General features: G+C 47.9%; 1 long non-coding RNA gene across 1 annotated transcript; it reads left to right on the forward strand.

The window, feature by feature from the left end:
• The first annotated feature begins 846 nt into the window (after positions 1 to 846).
• LOC109271008 (uncharacterized) lies at positions 847 to 2,518 on the forward strand. Its single transcript, XR_002081792.2, has 2 exons — positions 847 to 1,106; positions 2,084 to 2,518. It is a non-coding gene; the product is annotated as an uncharacterized LOC109271008 (long non-coding RNA).
• The last annotated feature ends 9,486 nt before the right edge of the window (positions 2,519 to 12,004 follow it).

The raw sequence follows: 12,004 nt of genomic DNA on the forward strand, positions 1-12,004 counted from the left end.
GGCGACGGGCCGGGCTTTCTCCACCTGGGAGTGACAGTCCCACGCAGCTGGCGGGCGTGCCCTCTTGTACACTCTGCTATCTGGCTGCTGTCTCGTTCTAATAAATTAAATCTGTTATATCATCACTGTTATATTCCTGAGACGAGCACTTCCCAGGCAGATTAGAATGGAACTTAAGGGGATTAAAAGCTTCTCTTAGTGAAAAACAACGTTTCAGACGGGAAGAATCCATTTACCAATGTGAATTGCGACGGCAGTGCATGTTTTCTTTAATGCGTTGCTACTGCTCAAAGAAAAGCGGGATTTCCCCCCACGCCTCCCGTCCTCTGTTTTGCATAAGTTATAATGTGGGTTCTGTTGAGCGTAGCCAGGCTCTCGGGGAGATTGATGGCTTCCATAAAGTTGCACAAAAACATTTCTCCTTTGTTCATGAGGGAAAAGAAAAGGGTCTAATGGATTTGGAATATTAAAAGAGTGTCGGTGTACTGTAAACCAGGAGAAGTCTAGGAGTAACTGCCAAACACCAGAGGAAATGGTTTAATTGGAAATGCAAACAGTCAATCCTTGGTTATCTGCGTGTGGCTTATCTGCAAGAAGTTACGGGGTGGGGGGGGGGGGCGGGAAGAAAAAGAAAAAGAAAGAAAGGAAAAGCATCTCGGTGCCTCAGCTTCCCTGCCCGGCTGTCTATCACCGTGTTCTCAGGGAATTAAAAGTCATTTTAATAACCTGGACCCAATAAAATTTGGACGGTAATTCTGCAGCAGCTATTAAAAAAAATCACAGAAGGCAGTCCAAAGGATATGCAATTAATTTTTTTTTTTTCTACTACTCACAGGTTGGGATTCTCTATGCCATTAGAAAGTTGACAACTTAAAATCATGAGCTAGTAGTTCCCCCAAAGCCAGCGTGGAGCTCCTGCCTCAAGGGGCCATAAAACTTCAGGAAACTGCTGAGTCAGGACCCAGCCCTCAGTATGCAGGGAGTGGGGTGGAGAGATGGCCTCTCCAGGAGGCCGTTGGGATCCGGAACACCACGGTCTGGATCCACGAGAAGTCGGAGCCTGGACAGAGAGAAAGGATGTTGCTTCCTGTTGGGTTTGGCCATTAGTGAGCGTTGATCTGTTCTAGGTGGTTCTCAGGCATCCCGGCGCGGGGGGGGGGGGGCATGGGCAAACCCTGCTCACACTATCCCCGTGGAGTTGGTTGTCTGTGACCATGGCTTCTCCTTGGGCATGCTATGGAAAACCCTTCCGTGACATTTCATGTGGCTTTTCAGAGTGGTAGAGAGAGCTCTTGGACGGCCAAGGAAGAGAAATCAGAGAGACGTTTGGCAGGGAGACTGCTCTCATGGGATCTAAGGCCATGAAGCCAAGTTGGGGCCAGAGAGTGTCATAGACCAAAGCTCCCTCCTTCCTTCCTTCCCTCCCCTTCCCCATCCCTTTCTTTTTTGCTTCCTTCCCTTCCCCTCCCTCCCTCCCTCTCCTCCTTCCTTCTTTCCACCTCCTCTTTCCTTCTCTCTTGCTTCCTTTTACTCTTGCCTGAAGAAAGACTGACCCAGAGTCTCAGCTGCACACCCACCCACCCAGGTCTGCGTAAGAGGTGAGCCCCGGCTCTCCTCTCCTGGATCCACAGTGTGTTCTGTGCAAAGGTCCTCCCAGGCCCCCATTTCTCTTCTGTTTTGTCTGTGCTGTGCTCGTGCTGGGGCCACATCTGGTGGAAGGCTTTGCCTTTTAAAAGGAGAGGCTGGATTTCTGGAGTCACCTTCTCTGATTTTCGGCCCCAGTAAATAACAACAGTCGCTCACAGTTATTGGGTGCTAACTAGGTGCCGGGCCCGGCGTTAATTGCTTGACATGAAATGTCTTGTGAAAGCCTCTCAACAGCAATGAGAGCTCGGTGCTGTCACCATCCCATTTCACAGCTGGGAAAATGAGGCTTGGGGAGGTTCAGTAACGTGGCCAAGGTCGCACAGCACGTACAAGGAGAAGCAAGATTCGAACCCAGGCACTCGGGCTATGCTTGTAACGACACCATGGCGTGGCCTTCATGATCTGACTGTTGTCCTTGTATTTGACTTGCCGAAAGGCTGTTTGCAGATTGAAAGCACCAGTCTCCAGCCCAAGAAGCCAGTTTTCTACAATCATGTGGATAGAGGTGAAAACAGCGGGTTGAAAATCGCACACTCTTAGCTGACGCCTGGGATTTGGGCATCTGTGGGATTTCTTACCTGTGATGCCTGGAACCCTCGCCCCTCCCCACGGACCCCCTCACCCCCACTGCCCTCCTCCCCTGGGCTACTGTGCCTTTTTAGGATCTGGCTAGAAAACCTGGTGCTAAAATATTGCTCAATTTTAATTATACTTCCAAGCCCCTTGCTGTCAGCTGCCCTTCTGAAATTGTTTTAATTGAAGTTCCATGAATCCTGGGGAGTTCAGACGGAGTTCATCTCCAAGCCCATCCTGATTTCATTAAAGATTTGATCTTTCTTTTTTTTCACCAATAAAACATTTATTATCGTTATCTGTTTCGTAACCATTCTCTGCCTCCAAAGCGGGGGGGAAATCAACCTCATCTTCATGCCAATAAAGCTAAGGAATCATCTGTTGATTTTTCCGGCACACGATAGCAGTGACATTAAAAAAAATAATTAATTGACTAATTATTTTCCTTTTAAATGAAAGCAATCCTCATTCGGGAGGAGTTTTAAGCCTGCAGGTGACGGTATTTAGGAAGTCACTGTGCACAGGGCTGAGGAAAATCATCTTCCTTGAATATAGGTGCTGTTTCTTCTTTTCTTTTCTCTTTTCTTTTCTTTTCTTTTCTCTTCTCTTCTCTTCTCTTCTCTTCTTTTTTTTCTTTTCCCTTTCCTTTCCTTTCCTTTCCTTTCCTTTCCTTTCCTTTCCTTTCCTTTCCTTTCCTTTCCTTTCCTTTCCTTTCCTTTCCTTTCCTTTCCTTTCTCTCCTCTCTTCTCCCCTCCTCTCCTCTCCTTTCCGTTTTCTTCTTCCCTTGCCCTTCCTTTGCTCTTTCTTCCCGGTTGAGGACAGCTCAGAGCTGTTTTAATAGCTGGACCAGAGATGGTCCCCAAAGGCCCTCCCCACCTCCTACCAACAGGAGGTAAATTATGGGAAACAAAGTTATAGATGAACCAAATAATGTAAGAGTAAAACCGGACCGTGGAGTAGCTTGCTGACCCCTGAGTGTTAATAATTAACAGTTAATTACTATTAAATCATCGTTGCCCAGCCTTGGCCAGGATCACAATTTACGCCCGGGGAGTCCCTTCACAGTCTGTGTTTGTGATTATCTGCTCTGCAGCATTCTTAGCAAACCCAATACCTGCTTCCTGCTTGGTGATCGGAGCCACAATGTTTTTGTTAAGCTTTCAACTGCGGCTCCTTCTAGACCTTTGTTTCATGTATGTAATATACTTAAAATGCACTAAATGACAGTTTATAATATCATTATCTACAGTTAAAGATATTATAACTTCAAAAATGAAAAGAAAGTGCAGCCATATGTGGAAATGGTCTATTTTGTGCCCTTTTAACCTCTCCCTTCTAGTTTCTGCCGGACCAGACAGGCAACGTTACAAAAATCATAGGTCTGCAAAATCATTTGCTATTTCAGCCTGCATTTGTCATGAAAGGAAACTGGGTTATTTAGATAGTAAATAACAACTGTGGACTCATTCATTTTTCTTTCTCTCTCTCTCTCTCTCTCTCTCTCTCTCTCTTTTATTTTTTCCTTTTATTTTGGTCCCGGGTTCCAATATGTTCTTCATTACATGGTTTGATAATTCAAGGATGGCCCAGCAAACCCTTGCCGTCCTGCCACAGCCCTTCAACCCCCCGCAACCCCCAATAACATGAGAGTTGATTTAAAACTTCACTCTGTACGGCCCTGGGGTTATTAGGAACAGTGTGGACCGAGTATGGATTAGGTTTAAAAGTAATAAAAAAGTAGACCTGTTGGTTAGGTGAAAAATTCACTATCAGATTCCTGAGTTCAGTATTCCTTTTCATGTGCAAACGGTACTAAATGAGGCATTTAATTCAACAAATCCAGAGTTCTGATCCGCCAGAAATAGAGACTGGGTTAGTTCAATTTGTAACAAACGATCTCCTTATGATCAAAGTCCTGAGCGCTGATTTCAACATGCTGCTTAAATTAGTCTAACACCAAAGTCTTTGGCTCGGAGACAGTATTTGGAATGTCTTACCAGAGGAGAAATTCCTTCTCACACATGGTTCTAATATCATGCCAGCTCTGCTTTTTAATGGGCTGACAGGAGGCGCGGTGCTAACTTTCTGACTCCAGAAAGTTCTTGTGCTGTCACCCGCAAACCAGCTAGGATAATTTTTCCTTGGCTTCCTTATTAAAGACTGAATGAAGGGATTGTGTGGCTTTCTTAATGTCACTTGGTCTGTTTGCCATAAATTCAGGCGCTCACGATGAAAGCTGCACTTATATTTCGCTGGAAAATGGAATCAAGGAGAATGCACACAGGTTCACAATAAATAACGAAGCGTGAGTTATTAAGTGAATTTCATCTACCGGGGCCTTATTACATCAATAGTTTAGATAATGGCTCCTGAAAAACTACATCGACGTATTTGGCGGCCAAAGAGTGGAGGGAGGGGCGGGGTGCCCAGAGGGCGCCGAGGTGGACAGGCGGAGCCAGCTGGGGTGACAATGGAATAGGTGGTATTTGAAAAATAATATAATATTTACATTTTTGCATGCTGTTTGCCTTTTTAGCTCAGCGGGGAGACCGGCAGGCCTGTTGGCCAATGCAGCACACATCGCTGCAGGCTTCCTGCCTGGGATTGTTTGTTTTCTTGCAGAAGGAAGACTTGGGGTTGTTTAGACTATGAGCCTAATTTTAGAGGATCATAATTATGTTGCTTCTAAACCACATATTTTCCAGAATTTGCTGCCCCATGAAAATAACTTGCATGTGTGTCCAGCCTGGCTGGCGGCCAACCGGATGCCCAGAGCCTCCGTTCTCTGTGTCATCCTGGGGGACTCCCGGTGACCAGGACAGGGTGGCACGGGGTGGTGGACAGGGCTTAGTCTGGAGAAGCAGGAGAGCCACACTGGGTCTCCCGCTCCAGCATGCTGCTGGGTCCCGGGTTGGTCGCATGACGTCCAGGGCAGCATTTCGCAGAACGTCAGTCCCCGGAAATGCTCCGCGGGATGGCTACATCCAGAAAGTTTGGGGTCCTTGTCAGCTTCATTCTCTTCCTTGTGGTCCTCAGCGTCTGTGTTGCCTTCACCCCAGCCCAATCCTGCCCCAACCTTTCAGGTCTCCGATCCTCAAATACACTCTTTCTTTACGGCGTAAGTCACAGTCGTAGTTCGACAGCCAATTACTCGTACGGCAGTTTGAGGATGTGAGTGTCCGCTCGAGACTAACTCCTTGAGAGCCGATGCTATCCGTTCTGTGATGGATGCTCAGTGCTTCGGGCGGTGCCTGCCACACAGGAGCTGCTCAGAACTGATTTGATAAATTACCGCCTGAAGTCCGTGTTCCTAAACTTTGACGAACATCTCCATCGACTTGGGAAGATCTTGCGAAAATGTACCTTCTGAACCGCTTGCTGGGCTTGGAGAGTACGCCCGTGTGATGCTGATGTTGTTGCATTTTGAGTAGCAAGGAATTAAGAAGTTTAGCTGTGTTTAAACCCCAGTGTATCACACCCTGTTTAACCCTTTCCTGGTGGAACACCTAGTGACGCCTGTGATCTGAACCTCATCGACTCACGTATAAAATGAGCCAAAGGAAAAAAAAAAAAAATTTAAAATGAGCCAAAGGCTCTTCAAGGATCCTTGCAGCTGAAAACATTAGCGTTTGGACGGGTTGCTCTGAAATTGTCCTAATTCAGCTCTGGAGTGGGGGGGGAGGGGAGGTCCCCCCATACCTGATCTTCTGAGGTACATGCAGCGTTTGCTGGGGGGGCCCAGGGACATCAACAAGTGGGTGGGCTCAGCCTGGCTGAGCTCTTTCAGACCCAGTCATGGCTCCTGGAGAGGCAGCTAAGTATCTTCCGGTCACAACCGGGGGACTGTCTTGCCCTCCTTCTCTGAGCCTACGTGTGTGAGGTTGGGGCGTTGGAACTCTACCCATGTTGCCCCAGAAAGTATGCCAAGACACACAAAAGACATACAAAAACTCTGAAAATCCAAGAAGAAAACACACATCACCCTATTGACACGTGAGCAAAAGATTCGAACAGCCACTCCCCCAAAAAGATAGGCAAAGATGCTCAACGTCATCTGTTATCGAGGAATCACAAATTAAAATGACGATGAGATACCACCCTACTCTGCATAACTAAAGTCTAAAAACCATGGACAATACCAACAGCCAGATGGATGCGCGGCGACCGGAAGTCGCGTTCTTGGCCGCTGGGCATGCGAAATGCTACCATCGCTTCAGAAGGTGGGTAGTTTCCTACAAAACCAGATGTGTTTTCACCACACGGCGCATCAGCAGAACCACTAGGTATCTGCCCAACTGATGTGGAAGCACAGCTACACGGAAACCTGCAGCTTTGTTTCTGGCAGCTGTGGTCATGGTCAGCAAACACTGGAAGCCGCAGGATGTCCATCACCAAGGGAATGAATAAACAAACAGTGGTATCTCCACACAATGGAATAGTATTCAGCAGTAAAAAGAAATAAGCCCCAGGGGCGCCTGGGTGGCTCGGTCGGTTGAGCGTCCGACTTCGGCTCAGGTCATGGTCTCACGTTTAGTGGGTTCGAGCCCCACGTCGGGCCCCATGCTGACAGCTCGGGGCCTGGAGCCTGCTTCGGATTCTGTGTCTCCCGCTCTCTCTCTCTGCCCCTCCTCCGCTCACGCTTTGTCTCGTTCTGTCTCTCAAAAATGAATAAATGTTAAAAAAAAAAAAATTATGGGGCCCCTGGATGGCTCATTCAGTTAAGTGGCAGACTCGGGCTCGGGTCATGATCTTGCCATTTGTGAGTTCAAGCCCCGTGTCAGGCTCTGTGCTGACAGCCCAGAGCCTGGAGCCTGCTTCATATTCTGTGTCTTCCTCTCTCTCTGCCCCTCCCCTGCTCATGTTCTGTCTCTGTCTCTCTCTCTCTTTCTCTGTCTCTCAAAAATAAACATTCAAAACTAAAAAAGAGAAATACACATGCCTTTGAAAATTAATAAACATTTATTTAAAAAAATAGATCAGTGATTGCCAGGGGTTCGAGGCAGGGTCAGGGGGAGGGTTGAACAGTGGAGTACAGTCGATATTTTAGGTGAGTGAAAACTACTCTGTTTGCTACCGTGATAGTGAATACAAGATGTTATGCATTTGTCAAAACCCACAGAACTTTACAGCACAAAGATGAAACCGTAAAGTACACAAATTTTAAAAAGTACTTTAGGAGGTTGAGGGATCCCAAGACACAAACTCTTACGAATATATTTACGAATATTACCACCGTATTAGATATGTACAAAACGATCTCATTGAAAGGATTGGGGGAATAAGGTGGCTGACCTAAGCAACTTTGGGAATGAATGAAATCGCAAGACCACTGGTCACGGAAGCATCCATCAGCATTCTACTCTGGCTGATAGAGTTGTTTCCCGCAAAGGCATGGGTTAACGATTCTGAAACCACTACGGACCTACACTGTCATACGGAATGATTAAGTATATGGATGGCAGGCGGCATGAGTCAGGTCTCCCACCGTTGGAGTGGGTTGTGGATAAGCGAGGCGAGGCGGCTGGAACGAGTCGGGGGGTAACGGGTTAGGGTTGCAGACATTGAAGGAACTCAGATGCAGCTCAACATAGATGTAGTTACATGTAAATGTCTTAATGCATATGTGGATATGCATGGGTTAGTACACACACACGCGTCTCCTGGTTCCACCAGCTGAGAGCACAGAGACATGTCCCAGTTGTAACATCCGTAGGTAGTGTCCAGATCTTGGTTTCTCATGTTATTCCCCAGTGAAAGGAACCAGGGCTGAGAGAAATGGCTGACTCTAACACTCCAGGACTGGGGCGTCGGATACATGAGACGAGCCTGGAGCCATTGCAGTGCCAGAAAGCAAGAAAGTGTTGAAAACAAAGACAAAAGCGCGACCAGAAAAACCAAACCCATAATGATAGGACTATGCCAAAGTGATATGGGATCCAACAGAGAGAATTTCCAGAGGCCGGCGCTAGAGCCATTTGAGCAACCAAATAATGTTGCATTGGATTCTAACTCAAAGTGGGAGACAGATAGCCATGCGTCCGTGCAGGTGCAGATCAATGGCGGAATAAGTAAATCCACCGGGGAGAAGAGACCAATCTTCTGTGCAGAAGAATTCAAAATAATTTATGGAGATACTCTGTCCTCAAGGAGAGGGGGCATAATTCTCCATTCCTTAAGTGTGGCTGCCCATAGTAACTTTCTTCCAAAGAGGACAGTGTGGAAAAGGAAACAAGAAACAAGAGCTTGACAGTGGAAAAACCTGACAAACACTACCTCAAGCCAGGTGGCCAACGCCGACATCGATAGTGAGAAGTCATGTCGACAGCATGTACCTTTGTTCTGACGGGATGAGAAGGTCTCTCTCCCTCTGTGGTCTTCCTTTCCCAAACACGTTACTTCAGTCTAAGGATGAGGAACACACCAGCAAAATCGCAGCTGAGGGACGTTCTGCAAAATACCGGATCGGTACTGCTCGACCCTACCAGTGTCTTCAAAAATAAAGAAATTCTGGCTACCTGTCCCAACCAAGAAGAGACTAAGGAGACCTCACTGTTAAACGTAAGGCGGGTACCGGCTGGGATCCTGGAACAGAACAAGGACATTAGGGAAACAGTGAGAAAATCCGAACAAAACGAACTCGGTGATAACGTATCGATGTTGGTTCGTTACGCCAAATGAACGATGCTTACGTTGAGATGTTAGTAACGGCAGAAAGTGGGTGCAGAGTATGCAAGCACTCCATACTACCTTCGGCGTAACTAAATAAATCTAAAATTACAAATCTAAAATGAAAGTCTACTTAGCCGTTCATCGTTATAAACAAACTCGTCATCACAAAACGATCCCATACGTACCAGTTGGATGGGCTTTGGAAGAATCTGGGTTAGCTTAACTCGAGCACCGGCTTGTATGCAAACAGTGTGCCAGGCTCCCTTTGTGCCAGGAGCTCTTTTAATGTTTACAATAGCCCTGTAGAAATGCGGTAAAGTTCAAAATCTCTAGATGTGGACGGGAGTGTGCAGGCAAGTAGGTACATGGCCCAAGGTCAGATCGTCAGTTACTCTGGGGAAGGGTAGAATTCTAAAATTCACCAATCATGTCGTGTACGGGGATTGGAGGTTATTTCTGCTCAAGGTCTTGAAGTTTCAGCCATGACCTTGAGCTGAGCACCTTCCACGTGAGGCGTTTGCAGTTGGATGAAAGAGTGTGGAGCCCTGGGCTTAATGGAAACAGCCAAGGCTGGGGAGATTCCTGGACACACGGGAAGGGCCTTTCCGGATCTGTGTCCCTGTCTGGTCTGCACGTGGGGCACTGCGTAGACAGAGATCTTTGCAGGGAGGCCATTTGAGTGCCACCTGCAGAGAGGTATGGAGTCAAGGTCTTGGACTCCTCTTGCTCTGGCCCTCTGGGACTCGTGAATGTTCACAGGCTCTTTGACGTTCAGGTTCAAGGCCTTCCTGAATGGACCGCCTACCTCTGCCATCTCTCGTCCTAAGGGTTGTGACCCTGCAGAGATCTGGGGTGGGGGGGGCGGCTCCTAGGCTCGGTTTACTGCAGGGGCCTTCTCACATTGGCTGATGCTAATACAGTGCTCACACCCCTCTCTAGCCCCGTTGGCACTTAGGCAGCAGGAATCCTATGCAAGTCGGACTGGGTTCATGTTCTGCTCCAACAGTTTGTGAGCTGGGTGACCTAGGAAAAGCCAGGCGGTCACTCAGAACCTAGATCTGCTCCTCAGTGAAATGGGGCTCAGGTTGTGGGGACGGTGAGGTGACGTAGCACATTAGTGCTTGGGCAGAACAGGTGTTAGGCAAATGCAAACACTACTATATTATCTTTATTGTACCTAAATGTTTCTGCCTCCCGTGTCCCACTCACTTGGCAATGGAAGTGCCATATCCTTTCGTTTTCACTCCGCCAAATCCGCCCCTAAGTTGTGCCTTTTTCTTACTCTGTCGGGACTTGGCAGGGGCTTCCGGGACCACGAGTGGCCGCCCTGAGAATGAAGATGTAAGATGTAAGATGTAAATGAGGAGGTGGGGGATATGTTCCTTGAGGGCTTGAGGGAAGGGTGGAGGTGAACTTTCCACTGCTGAGTGGGAGAGCTGCCTTGTCCCCGATTTCCAGGTTGCTCCCCCACGGGACTGTCTCAGCAGTAGACCTGCCGTTTCCCATTCCTGGCAGCTGGTACAACCCGTTCCTGCAGGCCATGCCCCCACGCACCATAACTAAGAGCCTGGGAGCCTCCTGCCCTGACAGGGCCACACTCATGGCTTTCCTGCCCCAGCTCTCTCTCCCACTTTGCCTGTCTTCTTATCGGGGTAGAGGGTTACCTGCAGAATATTCTAGAACTCGACTAGGGACAGCCCTCGAGCCCCCTGTCTGACAATGGGCCGCAACCACTCTAAAGGGGCTGTCCTGCTCCACCCAGACTTTGCTAACTCACCTGAGCCGGAACTTGAACCTCATCTCCCTACCGTGATCCTGCGCTCTGACAATGGCATCACCTCTCGTAAGAGAATAGCGACAATTTTCTTTTAAAAACGTTCTTCCTTCAAAAAGGAGAGAATGGCAACATAGGGTAGTCACCTGAGGGAGGGCATGAACATTTTTAATGGCCGGTGAAATTTAAAATGCTTGGCCCCATTCTACCGGGTCACCCAGATCTTGACTCCCATGGAATGCGTTCGGTTGAGCTAAATTCAGAAATTCAGGAGCCTGGTCAAGTGTGATGCATGTGTCCCTTTATCTACCTGAATTGAGGACTATGTCCAGCTCTTGTAGAGGTGAACAGGGCAGATAAATAAAAACTCCATCGCACATAAATCTCTGCTCCCAACATCAAAGAAGCAGGATCCTGCTAAGTGTATTTGTATAATGCAGTAATTTATGCAAAAAGCAGCTTTGATAAATGTCCCCTAATTTATTGTCATGTATCTCAAATCAAAGTCAAACATTTACAGCCTGAGCCTGAAGGAAGCCAGACCTCCGAGCGCCAAAGGGTTTGAAGTGGGTAAAACGATGTTGGACGAAAGGTTAAATGGGGTCTGGTTTGAATGTTAAGAACTTTCCACGAATGATGGCGAAAGAAAGAAGGGACTAGTCTGGCTTCTCAAAACACAGCCGGGCAGAATTTTCCCAGAGATCTTTCTTCTGAGGACACGCATGGTGCGTGCCCTGAAATGGTCTTAAGGGAACAGGACCAGGGCCCCTGTGGACCCTCCACGTTATAATCACAATAAGACAGAGAAGGAGAGGGGCGCCTGGGTGGCTCAGTCGGTTGAGTGTCTAACTTCGGCTCAGGTCACGATCTTGCAGTCCGTGAGTTCGAGCCCCGCGTCGGGCTCTGTGCTGACAGCTCAGAGCCTGGAGCCTGTTTGAGATTCTGTGTCTCCCTCTCTCTGTGGCCCTCCCCCGTTCATGCTCTGTCTCTCTCTGTCTCAAAAATAAATAAACGTTAAAAAAAAAAAAGAGAGAGAAGGAGAATAGCCAACATTTATTGGATACTTACTATCCCCCACGCGCTACGTTGAGCATTCTGCATTCTTTATCTTGTTACTTTTCAACACCGTGCCATCAAGGGAGACTCTTGCCATTCTTGCTGTACAATTGGGGAAACTGAGGCAGCACACTGACTGCGGAGGAAGAGGCCGCGGGAGGCCCCGGGCTCTTTCTTCCCCCTGAGGTTGCTCATTTCCACATGATCGTTTGTTCGAGAGGCGGAGGGGAGTCACTCCGTAGGAAGGATATCCCCACGAGTGAGGGCCTAGTCTTTACCGTGAAG

This window comes from Panthera pardus, unplaced genomic scaffold (genome assembly GCF_024362965.1).
Source record: "Panthera pardus isolate Hobbes unplaced genomic scaffold, ASM2436296v1 HiC_scaffold_18, whole genome shotgun sequence".
NCBI lineage: Eukaryota > Metazoa > Chordata > Mammalia > Carnivora > Felidae > Panthera > Panthera pardus.